The sequence below is a fragment of the Protopterus annectens genome, chromosome 1.part0 (assembly GCF_019279795.1).
Source record: "Protopterus annectens isolate FY-2018-M chromosome 1.part0, PAN1.0, whole genome shotgun sequence".
NCBI lineage: Eukaryota > Metazoa > Chordata > Ceratodontiformes > Protopteridae > Protopterus > Protopterus annectens.
The window spans coordinates 1,015,663,487-1,015,683,301 of NC_056725.1; positions in this window are offsets into that span (position 1 = coordinate 1,015,663,487).

Consider the following 19,815-nt stretch of genomic DNA (forward strand, 5'->3'; position numbering starts at 1 on the left):
TCACCTCTTTACTGCTCTAAATACTTTAGGTAATTTTAGTAGCCATTGTTTTGTATCCTATTTCACAGAGTGTGAGTAGAGCCAGTCCATAGCCAAATAGGCCCCTAGGCAGGGTAATGGGCATGCCCTTCCCCCATGCAGCCATTCTGCTGTCCCATTACTTGTCTCCCCCCCCCATTTACCATAAACCGTGTTCAAAACTGTCAGTGTGCCTACTATTTTCTCTTCTACGTTTGAAATGAAGACAGGCCAGGTGATTGACGAATATCCCCCCTAGTCTTTTTGATAGTTCAGGTGGACAGGAGCAGCCTTAGGTCAACTGGTGCCCTAGGCAAAAGGGTTACACAGCACCCCCAACCACACCACTCGGCGCACCCATCCTGGCCTTCTTACAGCAAATAAATACTGGAAAAGTGTCCCTGTTAGAGCAGCGCCCTAGGCGGCCGCCTAGTTGGCCTATGCCTAAGGCCAGTTATGGCTGGAAGTTAAAGATATTGCAGCACTTACCATCAATACAGGCAGATAGGGTGTCAGTTTAACACCTTATCCAAAGACTGACACACTCAGGAGTGCAGAATCCATGTTAAAGGGCACTGTAGTGTCAACAATCCATTTACATGAAGTGGGAGCAGAACCCAGAGCCTTCTCACCAAGAGTGAGTATGCTACCTCTTGTGCTACTAATACTGCTTTCAAATTTTATATCACAAACACTGATGGCTATTTACTAAACAAAACAGTTGCACATTGAAGACAGACATAGAATGAGCAACAATAAAATTCACTTCCCTTGAAGCTTACATGATTTGGAAATGTACTTGGCCAGTGGCGGATTAAGTGTACCTTCCTTTCTGGGCTGTTTTCAGACCCATGGGCCCCCAGGATATATTTTAGAAGCATTTATAAATACATGTGTTATTTGATTCACCTTCATGGACAATGTAAAGGAATGTCTTTTGGCTTTTCCCGGTCCGCCGATTGATTGTCAGTGAAGTTTTTATAGCGTTGAGTTGCCAGCCCGGTGCTCAACCTTCACAGAAAGAACACACATGCATACACGCACCTACTTGTGTGTATTTAAAACTCACTTGACCACAGGGAGGACATGCAGACTCCACACAGAAGGCTTTCCAGCCAAGAACTGAACCAGAGAATCTCTTGCTGTGAGGCAACAACACTAACTGCTGCACCATTGCAGCCGAAACCTTCATGATTTAATGTATTTCTTGTTAAATATAGCAACATTTACTAGAGTGCATTTTAAATTTGTAGTTTGAACATTTTTTTTGCATTAAGCAGTTATACAAAGTGTATGAACCAATAAATAACAAAAATGACCCATTTCAGAACATTTGACCAACTCTAATGACTAACTACAACTATGCAGTCTATTAGTTGGTGGAACGGATTAAGGCTCTTGTGTTCTGTAGCAAAGGTACACCGTTTGAGACTAAGCAAGTTAATTAACTAAACTGCCATCCCTAACTAGGACAGTATACACACACACACACACACACACACACACACACACACACACACACACACACACAAAACCTGATAATAAATCAAGAAATATGTCCTTACAGTCACAACTGCATTATTCATCATGTATGGGATTCCCTGCCATGGAAGCCCGACGTCCAGCCAGTCTCGCAAAGCCTACTGTTGCTTTAAGGCATGTTGAATGTCACCCAAATGCTCCTCATGTAGCATAGGGCATAAAGGTGATGTTCAGGCATACTATCTTTAGAACTTTGCCACCAGTCTGAATGCTGTTTCTAACCATCAGCCTGTTTGCCTACATCCATTTTCTGCCATTTTTACTGCATTTTTGTATTCCAGTGATTTTACCTTTTTGCTGAAGTCCTCAACATTGCAGATAAGTACCCGGTTGAGGTTTTGTTCTTTTTCTTGAATTTTTGTTGTTGTTTGGGGTTGTTGTCATCTGAGAAAGGTAAATGCCAGTGTGGGAGACAGATTCCCCATAAAGACTGCCACAACAACTGCCTTTTTTGCCTAGGAATTCTCACGTCCATACGTCTTGTTCGATTTGTCAGGTGTTCATCCAGAAAAACCTTCACAGTAGGCTTCCTCCCCTTTCATTGTATCTTGAGAACCAGTGTCTTAAGCTTCTTGCTAAAGATACAGTGGAAGGAATTTTCCGCCCCAAGGGTCAGCCATCAGGGAAGAAGAAGGTGAAAAAGGTAAGACTGAAATCTTTCACTGCTCACCCTCTGCCGAGTGTTTCTCCCAAGGTTGTTACAAACCTGGAGCCTCACCTGGCTGTGCTGTTGGATTTCTCTGCCACGACCAGATTGGAGGCTGGCGAGGATCTGGCCAGAAGCATATCAAATGAGGCTTTGCAGGCATCCATTTCAGACATTGAGGGGGAATCACAGTTGATTGTTTCAGAGGGGTCAGGGGGGGTTCCTACTACGGTTGTTGAATGCCATCCTGAGTCATAGCCTTCTTGGTTTTCTAGGGCAGACATTCCTTTGAAAAAGAAACAGAAAACTAGGCATGTTTCTTTTGCTCCTAGGAATCTACAATATAAGTGACAGGCCTTTATTCATATGGCCATAGGTATGTACTAGATTAATGGCCCTGGAGCCTTTACAAGTCTAGCACATAGGATTACCCTAGCATCATCCCACCTAACCTTAGTTACCAGTGCCTCTGTCAAGTAGAGCCACTGGAGTGATTCCCTGGGTGAATTTTCTATTTCCCATCAGTTCATTAAGATTTATCTTGAAGAGGGCCAGTGAGGTTCTCTCAGAGGTTATTTACTACTTCACAATCATTAAGGCCTCCTCAAGGAATTTTGGTTCCTGCTCCTCCTTGGTCCTCTTCTCCACTTAAAAGGCTCAAAGAACTGAATTCTTCTGAGGAAGAATTGGATTCTGATGAAGAATCCCTTACTTTTTCTACTCAGATTCCTTCTCCTTTGTACTACGGGTCATAGGAGGAGGAATTTAATACTCTGGATACTCCTTCTGAGGAAATTTCCTTTGGGGACTCAATCTGTAGGATAATGGTATCTTTTAAGTGAGATTGTGCTCAGGTTTCTGATATCCATAAGAGATATTATGAGTTACTGCAGATGGAATCTCCTAAACCTGTGGCCATTCCTCCTGTTGTGGCTGCTTTACTGGATGTTTTTCCAGTGCCTCTAAAGCACCTGATTCTCTGCCCCCTACTCTCAAGAAGCCTGATAGGTTTTATAGGGCACCTGAGGATTGTTCTTTTTTGTTCAAATGTCCTGCTGCTTACACCTCTGTGGTTTATACAACACTGACATTTCACTCCAGGTAAGTAACCTCTTGGCCACTATGGTAAACTTTGCTCCTACCCCCCCTGATAGTGTCTCATTTACTTCCTTTGTCCAAGTTACTGCCTTCTGACAAGGACAGCAGAACCTTGGACAGGCTGGGTAATGAGGTTTATACTTCTGCTACCCTAGCTTTTAGGGCAATTAATTATTAGACCCATAAATCTAGGTATGTGCTGGCTCTTCTTTCTCAGGCTTGTCAGCTTTTTTCTGATCTTCCAGACTCTGAGAGTAAATCTTCTGTTCTTTTCTTGTTAGGAACTTCCTCTAAAGTAGTTTGTCATTCTATCAGATGTAGTTATGATGCAGTGGATGCTTCTTCTAGGGCTACTGCTTTTGGTTCAGTACCAAGGAGGTATTCTTGGTTTAGGCTTCAACCTTTACCTGATGATATAAAGGCTAAGTTGGTGGATGCACCTCTGGATAATAAACTTTTGCTTGGGGAAGCAGCTGTTGGTTTATTTAAGTCTCTTCAGGTTAAGGGGAAGGCCTTACAGTAGCTTAAACATTTATTTGTTTTTCCTGTGCCTAAATTTCAGAGAAACTACCCTTCTAAGCCACCCTTTGTTCATAGGCAATCTCGCCCTCATGCTAAAGCTAAAAAGGGTGGTAAATGGTGTCCTCCTGCTAAGGCCACTCAGACTGCAGGCATTCAGTAGCCTTCCTTTTCTGACAAACCAGGTGCTGTCTGACTATCCACCTGCTCCCAGCCATATTTCTCTTTCCTTTGTCTTTCTCTTCCTATTTGGCTTTGAATCACTCAGTGTTCTTGGGTTCTGTCAATCATTCTTCAGGGGTACTTCACAGTGTGGATATCCCGTCCTCCTTTTATGAGCATTCCTCTGCCTCCTCAAGAACAACTTTCTTTTTTCCAAGAGTTTCTTTGAGATCTCTTGTCTCGCGGTTCTATTCAAGAGGTGTCTGTATCCCAAAGGGAGAAGGGGTTTTATTCAAGAATGTTTCTAGTGCCCAGAAAAGAGGGCACTTGGAGACTGATTCTAGACCTCTGCAATCTAAACACTTTTCTGAAGGTGCCTTCATTTTAGATGTTGTTCCTTCAGATTCTATTTCCTCTATGGCTCCCTCAAGCCTTTATGGTGTCTCTGTATCTCAGGAATGCTTATCTCCATACTCTGTCCCATCCTCTTTTCAGGAAGTTTTTGATTTTCTCTATTGTTATCTGACATTTTCAGTTCTGTGCTTTGCCCTTTGGCATTTCTACTGCCATAAGGGTGTTCACCAAATGCCTTGCTCCTGTGATTGCTTTTTGCAGGCTTCAAAGGATCCAAATATTTCCTGACTTGGATGACCTGCTGATGCAGGCATCCTCCCCGGAGATCCTTTTACAAAATCTTTGGTTTGTCATTTCTGTTCATCAGAGCCTGGGCTTCATGATATACTTCAAAAAGTCTTCTCTGACTCCTTCTCAGGATCATGTCTTTCTGGGGGGGGTCTACTTCACAAACCCGAAACCCAACTTACCCAACTTTCATATAACCAAGGTGACGAAAGCGAAAATCCATAATACCGACGTCCTGCAACACTGACATTTCACTCCAGGTAAGTAACCTCTTGGCCACTATGGTAAACTTTGCTCCTACCCCCCCTGATAGTGTGATCTTGGAATTGGTATATTTAGTTGGGGGTGTGGGGGTGCAGCCCCCCACATAGGGGTGTGTGGGGGTGAATCTCCCCACATGCGTGGGTTTAATTTGCTTCAGTTTTAATTTGTTTTTCAGGTTGGCCAAGCGGATACTTACCTGGAGTTGAAAGTTGGTGTTCCGGGCAATCAATGTTCTGGTTTGTCGTCACAGTATTATGAAAGTCGGGTAAGTGGGATTTTGGGTTTGTGAAGCAGACCCCTTTCTGAGTGGCAAAACCCATTCAGTGCCAGTGCTGGCATCCCTGCCTCCTCCAAAGGGCTTAACTCTCATTTCTTATTTTCAAACTCTTCTTCCCCTGGCCTCCATTACAGCCAGGGAGTTTCTGAGGGCACTGGATTTCACGGCTTCCACCATTCTGGTGCTTCCTCTGGCCAAACTCCACATGAAGACATTCCAGTGGTTTCTGAAGTTGGTGTAGCTTCAGCATGCGCATCCCCTAGGCTTTACAGTTCCTTTTCTTCCTTGTCTCAAGAAGGAACTTCTCTGGTGGATTTAGCAGTTGTCTCTGAATCCAGGGCTCACTTTTCAGAACCCCTCTTACCTCTCAGGATCTGTTCACAGATGCCTCAGATGTGGGATGGGGTGTAACCTGGACCCACTTACTGTGGATGTTCCTTTGGTTCTCTCTTATTTGTGTGAGTTTCTCAATGCTGGTTTGGCCTACTCTTCTATTAAGGCCCACTTATCAGTTCTTTCTGCTAGTCTGCATTTAACTCCTCCTTTAGCTTCTAGATTTGAATCTAAGCAGTTTCTTAAAGGTGTCCTTAATATTAGACCTCCCAGGAAGCGTGTTCCACCTCCCTGTCACCTTAATTTTGTTCTGGAGAAATCGATTCAGGCTCCATTTGAGCCTGCTGTTTCAGCTTCCTTGCAACATTGTTCTTGGAAGATAGTTATTTTGTTAGTTCTTACTTCTGCCAAATAGGTGTGTCATGAAAGGAGATACTGCAAGCCCAGCTAGCTGGAATCTTGTAAATAATTATATGTCCTTTGTGAATATTAATATGATTTATATAGAAGTGTAGCAAAAGGAGATACTGCCAGCACAGCTGTCTGGAATTTTGTAAATGGTTATATGTCATCTGTGAATGTCAATATGCTTCATGTAAGATGCTTGTGTCACAGATGTATTAGAACTGTATGTCATATTGTACAGATTTGTGCTGAAGAGATAGTTTGTAAAGTACTAAGCAGAAATGTATATACAGTATTGTAACTGTTTAGATGTATATATTTTAACAATGGAAACTGCAATGCAAGAAGTTAACTTCAGAAAAATAGCTGAAATTGAATTACTTTATGGCTGGGCCATAAAAAGAGATGTTATCTTTCAGTTTCAGTGCAACAGGAGACATAATGTCTAGAACTAGATTTTTTTTGTATTATCTTTAAATGTGGAGGAATGTAAATTATTTTACAACTTCCACCATTTGCCAAAAAAATTGAGGTCTTTGTATTTTCCCAGGTAGATGTTGAATGCTACCAGCTGCATCAGTAGGGATTTTCACCTGGGATAGTCAGATGACAAGAAGTGATGGCATGCTGCAAGCTACCCAGCAGTAATATTTGAAATATTAATTTAAGAAGTATCTGAGAGAGAGATAGCATTCTGTATTTTGTCTTTGACCTGACAAGAACATCCACTCACCACATTTGCCTTGTTGCTCTGTAAGTAATTTAACTATGGTACAGTAATTTCTCTTAGATGCAGTCAGGAATATAGTGAAATATAGCTTAGATGTTTTCTTTATTTATCTGAGACTGTCCTGCAATGTTGTTTTAAATATTCCCTGTGATTTCGAACTCTGATGTAACTGTGATTATTTACTGAGTATTTTCTTTTTTTTTATTATTTATTAAATATACTTAAACCTTTGATTGTGGCTGATATTTGTGAGACAAATTTTAGTTCTGAGAGTACTTGCACATTTATTTGGTGATGCTGTGTAGGCCATTTCTAATAGCCTTGCTCTTGGTCAAACTACCATTGGAATTGATAGTAACATTACACAATAAGATTGGACACCCTTTGTTAAGTACCTTAAAGTAGCTGATAAGGACGTGGCTGGTGGCATTGATAACTACCTTATAGTCTAGGCAAAAGGGGGCATAGCTAGTAAACCTGTGCCAGCCTTTCTCAGGTGTGTGTGTGTGTGTGTGTGTGTGTGTGTGTGTGTGTGTGTGTGTGTGTGTGTGTGTGTGTTTGTATATAAATCACACCTCAAAGTGCATGTGTGTCAGCTACTTGGGCAGGAACATGAAGCACTGGTTGAACAGAGAGGGTGATGGAAGTCTTGGCATGCCCAGTCAGCTGAGATCTCACCTCTATAGCTGTGCCAGTGGGGAGTCTTATTTTGGGATATGGAGAAAGAGGGAGAAACCAGCCCCAGATTGACTGTGGTCTCAGTGTGCTCTTAAGGAAATTGCACTTTACTGTGTGTGTACTTGTCATCCTCTCAATGTACGTCCCCCACTGGTGCTATTGGTGAGGATTGAGGCTCCTTGATTACTGTTGCCAGTGGTGGGGCATCACAGGGTGTCTAAGTTACAAACCCTTATGGCTTGTCTGCCTTTTTTGATATTCCATGAGGACAGGGTGTTCTTGTGTATTAATCCTTTTTTATGCCTAAAGTGGTTAATGAGTTGCCACTTAATCACTCTATTAATTTCCCTACTTTTTTCCCCTGTCCACAATCTGACTGTGAGAGGGTGCTGCATACTCTGGACATGCATAGACATCTCAGATTTTATTTAGATAAGACTAAAGCTATCAGAAAATCTGATCAGTTATTTGTTTCCTTTCATCCTAGATCTTTAGGATTAGTTGTTTCCAAGTAAAGTATTTCTACTTGAATTTCAAAGGCTATTTCTTTTTGTTACACTTTTCAAGGCAAGAGCCTTCCTTCTTCTGTAAAAGCTTATTCTACTAGAGCTGTGGCTTCTTCTGGTGCTTTTTTCAAGGGCTTAGACACTAATTCTATTATTAAAACAGCTGCCTGGACTTCTCTGCATACTTGTATACAACACTACAGGTTGGATGGTATCTCCAGAGCTAGAGCTGGTTTTGCTAAGGCCAGTCTTCATGGCTTCTTAGAGGGCTCTACTGCTGCTTCCTCCTCCCAGGTTACTTCCTGAGCATTGGCACTCTCCCACAAGTAATAAGTACTGCAGCAGTGAATGTAAGGACATAGTAACATTGTGTAAAATCTTAACATAACTGTAGATGTCCTTGCCCTCAACGCTGCAGTATTCAGTCTCTCCCTCCACCACCCCCAGTCTTTTTCCTTCCCGGATGTGCAGGCTCTCTTTGGTTTTCCTTGGAGTGGTGTTCCTACTGGGGCAATCAGTTCTGAGGATGGTATGCCTGAACATCAACTTTATACCCTACGCTACACGAGCAGTATTTGGGTGAAGTTCAACACACCTTAAAGCAATGGTAGACTTTGGTAGACTGGCCGGACTTCGGGCTTCCACGGCAGGGAATCCCATATGTGATGAATACTGCAGGAGTGAAGGCAAGGACATCTACTGTTATGGTAAGATTTTACACAACTGTATTTTCCTCCCTAGCTTTTATGTTTGCAAGCAGCAAGACACTCATGCATCATGCATGACACAAGGGAGTTCCTTACAAGGTATTTTAAATCAAGGGAGTTAACACTGTGTGAAGGCTCATGTTACAGGTGGTTTAAGGTATCACACAGTGAAAACTCTAGCTTGGCTGAGTGTTTTTTTTTTTTTTGCAGTTTTTACTGAATGGTTTGTTAGTGTGACCTTTTTACCTTTTGGTTTGTATGTATGTCTGGGGTGGAGGAGGGCTAAATAAGGTTAGTAGTTTGCTCGTATGTACTTGAGGCATTCGGTTTTCAGTGTTGTGGCAGGTCAGATTTTTAGCATTCCCATTTCAATTATGAAATCCTCTACAAACTGCAATTCCCTGAAGACTATGAATACTTTATACTACTACTGACTGCTAATTCTCTGTAAACTGTAGTTTTCTGTTTATGGTAAACACTGCATTCCTTTGTAATGAGTAAACTAAAAAAGTGAACTTTTGTACTGGCTTGTGGCTTGGGTCATGGCTGAGAAGGGACTTTGGAGCCAGCTAAGTTTTCTTTTTCCCTTCCATAGATCAAAGTTGCACTTGAAAATGAACAGGGATGAACTTTGTTTTATGTAGATGGGGAGTCTGCTCCACAGCTGCAGTATCCTTCACAAAATAAACCTGTCCCTCCCCACCATTCTTTGATGTTGCAAAAAAGGTTTATTTTCCCTAGACCATGTATTCTTGATGCTATTTAACTTGCTGATATGTAGTAAATCAATCAGTAATGGGTTTGAGGATGCCTTGCATCCCAGACACAAGTCACCTTTTAGGATACCATCTGTAGGATACCAAGTACAGTGACAAGGCTTTGAGTTGGTCCACGTTGGGAATGTTGATTAGGCTTCGTATCCCTTTAGTAAGGTATCTCCATGGTCGTTAAAGTTGTTGCATGTGTCTGGACAGATATATGTCAAAGGGGACATTATAGTCAAATGACTGGCCTAATGAAGACTAATTTAAGGGGGACAATGACATCCCTAGTTCTAAACACAATATTTTTGTTTATAAGCTGTGCAATACAGAAAGACTTCCTTACAACAATAGACACATGCTGTTCAAAAGTTAGGTCACTGTCCACATAAATTCCTAAATCCTGAACAACTGAGTCAGCTCTGAAGAGAACATTGTCAGTGCATTAGTTCCCTTGGGTAGATGATTTCCCAAAGGACACATTAATGCATTTTTGGTATTTAGTTTCAGACCATGATTTTGACACCAGTTATTTATCTGAGACAAACCTTCCTGCAGAATAGCTGAGTCATTTGGGGATTCTGTGACTACTCCTATCTTACAGTCATCTGCAGACTTAGGCAGAACCCTTTGGCATTGGCTTTACTTCAGAAGAGCAGATACCAAACAGGAGAGGTCCCAGCACAGAACCCTGGGGTACTCCACCGGTTACTGGTCTCTTTGTGGAGATAAATTCCCCTATTTTGATTATCTGCATCCCATGAGTTAGCCAGTTGGTAATCTTGCCAGTGGCAGAAGGGTTTATTCACAGTTTATTTAGCTTTTCTACTATGCCTGAGTGGGGAATTGTGTCAAAGCTTTGGCCAGGTCGAGGCATGTAGTGTGTACCATTTTGCCTTCATCCATTGCTTTAGTGAACTTTTCAAAAACATCCACCAGGATGAGTAAGCATGGCCTGCCCTTGATCAATCCAAACTGAGATGGGTCCAGTGTTTGGAGATTCCCTATATCCTGACTGATTAATTCAATGATAAGTCTTTCTATGACTTTACATATGAGGCTGGTCAGACTTATGAGTCTGTAATTGCCTGGGTCTGTGGAAGGTTCTCCCTTATGCAGGGAAATGACTGCAGCTGTACTCCATTCACTTAGTACAAAACCTACATGGAGGCTGAGGTTGAACAGTGTTGTTAGTGGTGTTGCTAAACATGCTTTATGCTATTTAAGATGCATCCAGGTATGTTTTCAGGGCCCATCAATGCAGTATTTTTAGGTTTTGATAGCACTTTTAGGTTTTGGTCTTGTGGGATAGCAAGAGGTGAGCCAGTTTCACGTATCTTTTGTGGGACAGACAGAGGGGAGACAGGGGTACAATTAGAGCTAAATTTCTTGGCCAGTAGGTTCACTATATCTTCAGCTTCAGTATAAGTAACGTTGTTCACAATCAGCTCAGATTTTGAGCTTTTGAGTTTCTGAACCTAACTAAAAAATGTCTTACAGTTGTCTTGAGTAGCTATTTTAGCCTCAAACATGGCTTTGGAGGATTTTATTAAGCTCTTGAGTTGTTTGTTCTCAGTGATAAGGGCTCTAACATTCTGAGAATTAGTCTTCTTAATTTTGGATAAAATTATTTTTCTTTTACTGTAAAACTTGTTGATATTATGATTGCACCATATGGATTTGTTTCTTGGGTTTGCCTTGTTCCTGTGGAGTACAGCTGCATCTATGCAGCTATTACATGCTAGTATATTGGGGTGTCGTACTTTTGTGTGTAGTCAGTGGAGTTAACTGGGTTTGGTGGGGATTTTACCACTTAGGAGTAGGAAGTTTGTCCTAAAGAAATTTCTAATGGTACCTTGGGTGTAAGAGATCTCTGGTCTCAGTTTTATTTCAAAATGGTCAGACCTAACAAGTGATGAAGATACTCAAGGGATGGTGAAGGATGGTCCCATATCAATAAGGACAAGATCCAAGATATTATTCCTCTGAGGGTAACTCTAACTGTTCCAGGGCACCTGTATTGACACAGTCCTGGAATTTCTGTGCTTGTGCACTAACAGCAGTGTAGGTTTCCCATTCTATAATTGGATAGTTTAGATCACATAGACGAATGGTGTTGGGTTAATACGGAGTGATTCTAATTCCTTTAGGCAGGTGTTGTGGCTTTCTTTTGCTTTAGAAGGAGTTCTATAGCAAGCTAATATGTTGTACAGTACCTTTCTGAAGGTTATTTGACTATGAAGCAGCTCTAGTGCATCATGCTGCTTTATCAGCTTTCATATAAGCCTTTCCTGGCTACAGACTGATATGCCTCTTTTTTTCCCTGCCTACCCAGTAGCTGGTTTGAATGTGTGGAAGGCATTATAGCCCTGTAAAGCCAGAGTGCACTCCATTATTTTAAACCTGTCTCAGTCACTGCACAGATGTCAATGTTTTCCAGGGTGACAAGGGCTTGTAAGGAGTGGAGTTTCTTGTTCAAGCTCCTAGCATTTATCAGTAACACCTTAATTTTTCCCTTTTCTTGCTTCATTGTGTTAGTATGTTTATTGGGGTTGGCCTTGCTTAAGAAATGCACTATGTGGGTGGACAATGTCTTTGCCAATAATCAAAACCGTAGAGGGGACAAATGCAGGCCATCCCTGGTGAAGCAGCATGGCCTGTCCAATCATATCCTCCCAAGCTGACAAATATTGGACCCCCTTTGAATGACACCAAAAACTAAGCCAATTATTGAAGTCAAATAATTTTTGCTCATATCACAACATCATCCTTGGAGAACATAGATTGCTGCTCAATGTTAAACTCCTACCTGCCTTGGACGCATAGTCTGAGATCGTCATTATGTCTCTCTTCATATAATCCAGAGGGGTGACATGATCTGTGACAGGGTCATACTACTACTTGTTGTTCAAGGACTTGAGTGCATGCCTGATCTGATGGATGCTGGCACCACACAAGCAACTAACCATCACTCTTTCCTTGCTGTGCCTGGTAAGAGGCACGTCTGTATGTCTTACAATGGAGTCACTTATGACAAGAATGTTTGGTTGGGTCAACGTCTGCCTTATGTGCTCAGCATCTGTGATTTCGAGACTCTTTGTGCTGTGTGAGGAAATAGGCTTAATATGCCAAGTGTACATTGTGCTTGTTTTGTGTTTTAGAGGTCTTTGAGGTTTAGGCAAGTTAATCTTTAGAACCTCAGCATATGATGAATTATATGTGTTGTGATGGCCTTGGAGAGGTGAGATGTATTTTGCACTTCTGACAGTTTTGGTTTCTGAGTTTACTGTGTGTATGAGACTTTTGCTTCCAAGGATATTTTATATATATATATATATATATATATATATATATATATATATATATATATATATATATATATATATATATATATATATATACATACACACATCTCTCCAACACTATAATAGATTATCAGCAGACAGCAATTCTTACAATTCTCAAGTGTTGGTACAGAAAGGTTCCAGCTGTAGCTGGCTAAACTCACCATTTCACCAGAAATGTTATGTCATGAGGAATGATTATCATACCTCTAGTATCTGAGTGGTCATATATGCTGGCAGGTCATAGTTTTAATGATATTCACGATAAAGGATAATTCGGCTGCATTGCCATTGTGGATGGGGTTTGTGTAGTGTGTATATAGGAAAGGAAGCATGCACTTGATGGCAATGGTTAGGAGTAATTTGGTGATACTGAAATAATTCTTTATTGTATTTGCAACCAATAACATTACTGAAAATTGTTGATGTATTTTCTTTACTTAGGCATTAGGTGCTACAATATGAAACGGTAGTTCTTAATAAAGACCATTCTAGTGGCATAGAGGGATAAAGGCCTGACTACAACCCAGCCGACCTGGTTTAATTAGTGGCTCAGGTGAGACAAAGTGGAAGGGAGGGATGTGAGTTGCAATCCCATACCTATGGGCATCTCTGGTGCCAATCTCTAGTTCAGAATGGGGATGTCATTTTGGTAGCCATGCCTAGAAGAGGAGAATACATATGTGTAGTCTTAAGCCTGTATTAAAAGATAGATATTATCATATATAGATTCATATTTTGCTTGTATATATTTATATTTTATGTTTTATATTATTTCCTTTTTTGATTGCATAGTATTTTAAGTTTTGGTAGTGAACAACTGTTTAATTATTCAGTTATGACTTTGGTTGATGTGATAGGCTGACAGGGTCATTTTAGATGTATTTAATTGTGTGTGTGATGCATAGATTTAAGAACGCTGAGAAAAAGTCTCTTTACTTGAAAGCTTTGCATTTCGCATTTTAATAACGTATATTATGAGACGTTTGGATCCTTGGTTATTTTTTCCATTTTCGTATTTCCATTTGGATCTGTTTAGCTGCTATCTGAGGAGTTTTGGGTCTAGAAGAGGAGAATACTGGTGGAGACATGGCTGACATGCTGCAGAGTTGGGGCAATTTGCCACATGCCTTCATTGCATACCCGCCCACTTGGACAAAACCATTAGGTCTGAAGGGAGGGTGGAAAAAAAGTGGGTAGGTCATTACAAAAATGCCTCCACAGACAGATGCGCAGATATGTCGACCCCCCCAGTTACTCAGAAATATTATATCAGTCTGGGTAGGACAAAGAGACATTTGTTAGACCTGGAGTGAATGAGGCACCAAGGAGCCAAGCTGCAGGGAAAGGAGGAAGGACCAAAAAGAGTTCTTACTAGAGTAAGTCTACAGTAATGTCATGAAATGAGTGTAAAATAACGGAAGAAGAGAATGAAACTCTTATTACCCGCCTATCCTTGCTATAAGATATACCCATGACCATTTTAGTTCTTTGTGTTCAAGGACAACATATCCTCTATTTGATGGATTTAGCTGTGGACGTAGCATGCCATCTATTCAATTTTTAAACCATCCATTTAAGACCTAGAAAGGAAAGTCTGCAGCTGAGGACATCCAACAGTGCTCCAGTGGTAATAAAAACTGTAATATTTTTTTGTTTTCTGACAGCATGGTTCAAGCCTCTAATGCTAAGTGGGGTTAAATTAATACTTTTTAGAATGTGAGCATTATTAGTATATACCATATTAAAAATCAATAATCTAGGCAACAAAAATGTCAGAATTGATTAGAAGATACAAAAGAAATAAAAGAACTGAGATTGCTGTATTTTACCATTTGCTGTTTACTATAAGCTTTGTCAAGAAGGTGACATTTTCAAAATGATTCTCTTGACTTTTTTATTGATGGCACTCTGCTTCTGATATTGTTTATGAATGCCCTATAATTTATTTTGTCCTGCTTGATGCTGATAAGCTTTTTATGTTGACAGTTTTTTGTGGAAAGTGGATCATTTTTCTTCTTAGAATTATTATCAGTATACTTCTGTCCTTGATTTTTAAACGATTTGTGCATTCACTCTGACAGGTGATATCTTCTGACCTCTAACAGTTTACATGTTTGTCCTTAGCCTTCTAAAACCAATAATGCACCACTTCCCTGTAATGTTTTAAATCATGGTACTTACTCTGTTTGTAAAAATTTCAGGCTGCAAGTACTTGATCTGACCACATTGCAACTTTCCAACCAACAACATCAAGAGAAACAGCAGGCAATTGCATTGCCCATTGCTACTTGTCTGTCCCTGTTTGTAGCGCAGCCATTCTAAACCAGAATTTGTTAGTGTGTGTGTGTGTGTGTGTGTGTGTGTGTGTGTGTGTGTGTGTGTGTGTGTGTGTGTGTGTGTGTGTGTGTTTAAACAGGTTGGTGTCATATGAATGATGTGCTGAATACTGAATATTTCTTTAAAGATTTCATTAGCTTTCCATGGGTTGTGCTTCTAATTCACTTCCACTAACAACTTTCTGCTCACTGGATGCTAACGTTTCTTTCTATCTGAATTACTAACGAAGGACCTGGGGTTATTTATGCCTAGCAGTGGATCTATTACTGTTGGTTATGGTAACAGTTTATGCAGCTAACTAGCACTTTATATCATATGTTAAATCAGTGCAAAAAGTAGTGAATTCAATAATGTAATACAGAATACTTTAGTCAGCCACAGAAATAAATCTTAATTTGTTTTTAAATACAGTCTCACCATTCTACAAAAAAAAGTTAGGGCATGTAGTTCCTTACCTAAATTCAATCCAAAACCACTTTTTGATACTCTGCCACACAGATGATAACTGATCTCTTAAGTTCATAGTATGGCATGCTGTTTCCATACTGTATTACTCTGAACTGTAGCTAGATGTTCACATCTTAAATATTATCCATTTTAGTGCGCATCTCATGGAGCATTCTTTCTGCTACTTAGACTTTGTAGCTAAGTGGGTGCTCTTAGGTGGACTGAATTAAATCACAGTGGCTATGGAATGCAGACAGAAAAAGTCTGTCAAGTATAGCAAAAATTACAATAGACTAGTCAGAACCATTAGATTTAGTCCATATAAAATTTGAAAAAGCCATACTATTTTAAGAGTACAGAAATATGGATAAAAGGAAATGCAAATATTTTCTTCATACAGAATGTCAAGAACAAAGGGACATCTTGGCAAAGTAAGGGTGAGGTGAACAATATTACTAAACTGATTATGCAAATGCCATGGAAAGAAAACAAATACCACGGGGTATGAGCAAGATGTCATGACTGGAACTGTTAAGGTCACTGTAACAGTTTCCACATACTTAAGTGCTACCATGTAACCATGAAAACACAGTGGTTTAAAATCCTTGCCAAACATGACTGCATATTTCAACAGAAAGGTTTTTATCCGTTTATTTCTGTGTTGATATTGAATCTTCCTCTGATACATACTCTGTGTGTCATAGACTGCTTCTTCAGAACTTTGCAGATTTATGAAAGTTTCTTAGCAATGACTTGTTATATAAGTCATTATTTTCCTATTTTCCTATGCTTGGATGAAATGTTAAATTGAGGTCCCATCTGCCTGTGAATGTACAGGATCCCATGGTGCTTACTGGAAAGAGAGGGGGGTTCATTATGTATATTTAGCATTTCAAAACATTGCAAACAATATAATAACTTCTCCAAATAAATACATATGTATTTCATCAAAACCAACAGCATATTTACAGTGATTTTTTTGCACCAATCCTTAGTTACATTCTATCCTTTTTTTATATAAGATGCATTTATATATGCGTGTGTGTGTGTGTGTGTGTGTGTGTGTGTGTGTGTGTGTGTGTGTGTGTGTGTGTGTGTTTGCGTGCATGTGTGCGTGTGTGTGCGTGTGTGTGTGTGTCAGTATGTCTATCTGTATATATGTGTGTGGGCGTATATATATATATATATATATATATATATATGTGTGTAGATACATAGATAGATACATAGATAAAGATAGATAGATATGTTTGTGTATGTGTGTGAGATAGATTTCATGCTCTTATTGTTTTTACTATATAAAATATCCATGCTGCTTCCATTTCAAATCTCCCATTAACAATGCTTCACTACTTCATTTAAATATTCTTCTTCTAAGGAGTTTTGCTCGCATCCTGACCAAATGTCCTTATCCTTTTATAAATGCTACTTTGAGTGTCCCTTAAACATATGGGACTATTACAGTCTGAAAATAAGTAAGTAAACAAGAAAGTAAATAAATAACTGCAACTGGGCGACCACGGTGGTGCAGCAGTTAGCATTGCCACCTCACAGCAAGGGGTTCTCCTGTTCGATCCTCGGCTGGGGTGCCTTCTGTGCGGAGTCTGCATGTCCTCTCTGTGGTCGTGTGGGTTTCCACCGGGTGCTCTGGTTTCCTCCCACATCCCAAAGACATGCTGTAGGTGGACTGAACACACTAAATTGGCCTGAGGTGTGAGTGTGTGCATGTGTGTGCCTTCTGTGGAAGATTGGGAACTGGGCTGGCAACTCGACACCATAAAACTCCACTGCCAATCATGAGAAGACAGGTGATCTGCTGTGGCGACCTTTAACCAGGAAAAGCCGAAAGAAGAAATAAATGACTGCAAATAATGCTTGAGTTCTTGGAAATGCTGACAACAAAGGTCCTTTACTCCATACTAACAATTTGCAACATGACTTCAGAAAAACATGAGATTTATCTAGCATTCAGTCAAGCTAAAATGCATTAGTCCCACATATAGCTCTCAATTGTCCTTGATTTTCAGAGATGCCCCTCCTTTGACTCAAATATTAGGTCTTTCCCTCTTAATCCCTCCAAAAATGGTGCCTTTTGGAGAAAAGGTAGTGAATTATAAATAATAACAATAATTAGAGTTACAGAGTAATTTTACTTCAGAAAAAATGTATATTAATTCACATTCTCTTATTCTGTCAATGTCTAAGGTTAATAGTGCTAATATTTTAAAAGTGTCCCTGATTGTCCCTGATTATTTCTATACTTGTCCCTGATTCCATTGAGATTTGTACCCAACTGGTTGAGAGCACAGTGTGTGTGTATGTGTGTGTGTCTGTGTGTCTGTGTGCACACACATGAATGTGTGTTTAATCTGATTAGATGTACAAAGAGATGCTGTTCTTAATATAGTCAGAGAACTATAGAAATTACATAGCTGTATTTACATATCCATTCAGTTATTCCAAAACCATATCATCAGGGTCCATCTATCAAAATAATCTTAATATCTTTTCATGTTCACTTTGTATTTGTAAAATATAGCCAACTCCATTAACATATGGGGATAAAGCCCTAGCTATGACTTAGGTGACCCAAGTCAGAAAAGGAGGAGTGATGAGGCTTTGCCTGTCTTCTGGGGGAAGTGTTGAGATGATGTGTCAGAAGAGGTGGTATTGTAGCCCCAATAGAAACTGGAGCTGAGAGTCACAGGCAGCATATGTGCAGTCTATGGGGGCATTTCCCATCTGTGGACCCAGGTGGGGACAAGATCACCTGCCTAGTTTTCTAATAAATATAGTATAATATAATGTAATATAGAACAGTTCACAGCAGGGCTGCCCTCTGTGCAAAGTCTGATCACCCTCATTGTGTCATTCTGGACTTTCACTGGTGCATGGGTTTTCCACTTTCTTTCCTCAACCCAAAGGAATACTCCAAGGTGAATTAGCAATATTCAGTACTTTGCACGTGTGTGTTTGTATGTGTGTATTTGCCTGTCTGTGTATGTATGTATGTGTTTGCATAACCAAAAGAGATGTCAGGACAAACTAGAGTAAGTCCTAAAACACATAGACTGAATGGCTGAAGAACAGACTGACATATACCAAGTCCGAGACAGCCATTTCTCAAAATATTCCCTTTTCCCTGAGATATTACAATCTTGGAATTCATATATATAAGTTTGGGAGGTTTAGAGACTTGATTCCACATTGGGGAGGGGTTCGCAGGGCTTGCCCTCCTGCAAAAAAAGATTAAAGGAGAAGACTTCTCTTTTCTCCAGGATTTTTTTTGGATTTGTCAGCATTCAGCATTTCAAGTCAGTAGGGAGCCATGCACATGCCCATGTACGGGCACGTATATATGTGTATGTGCGCACATACGTGTGTGTGTGTGTGTGTGTGTGTGTGTGTGTGTGTGTGTGTGTGTGTGTGTGTGTGTGTGTGCACGCCTATCTCTGTCCAAAAATAGACTGTTTTGGGGGGGGGGGGGTCATGACAGCTGTAACCACCCAGAGATCCTGTTGAAAATCTACAGACAAGAACTGCGGTCTTCAAATTAGTGAGACAGTAAGGGTTAATATAGGGAACACACAATAAGTCCATGTGGATATGAGCATATACTACATCTGAAAATGTTAAACCTCTGATTATTCTACGTCATCCAAGCAACAGAGATCTTGGCATTCATACATATAAGCAGCAGGAGTGTGGGGGTGGTCAGGGGCTGCAGGGGACAAATCCCTTCCTGTAAAAATGCTTGAATATCATTGAAGTGTATTTTAAGATTCATTGTGTATCTTCTGGGGAACTTAGCCTTTCATCAAAATGTGCTTTAGATGAAAGCACTAAAGAGGTGGTTCACTTCATCAGAGTTGAACTGATTGTGTGTGAGCTCATGGAATAGCAGAAATTTTAAATTTGTCCTTTTTCCACTGTGGTGCAGTCTTGAAGTTAGTATATATATATATATATATATATATATATATATATATATATATATATATATATATATATATATATATATATATATATATATATATATATATATATATATATATATATATATATATAAGTAGCGGATGTGAAGAGTGCAAGGGGAGGGCTTGCTCCCCTGCAAAAAAATGTTTTTTATGTTTCTGGGGGGTGGGGAGCAATGTGTTTCAGTTAGATTATTTGAGGATCAATGTTTTGTGTTTTAAATGGAATACCATAATTATATATTTTGCAATTATACTTTATTTTTCAAAGCTACAGGAGCAGCAGCTAAGGTTCTTGTACTTCTGATACGGAACCTTCCATTCATTGCTTGCAAGGCTAGGTTCTGGCTCTTCCACGATTCTGAGCAGTTTAAGCTTGGAGCAGCACAGAGGCTCATCGATAAGGCATCTTACTTCACAGC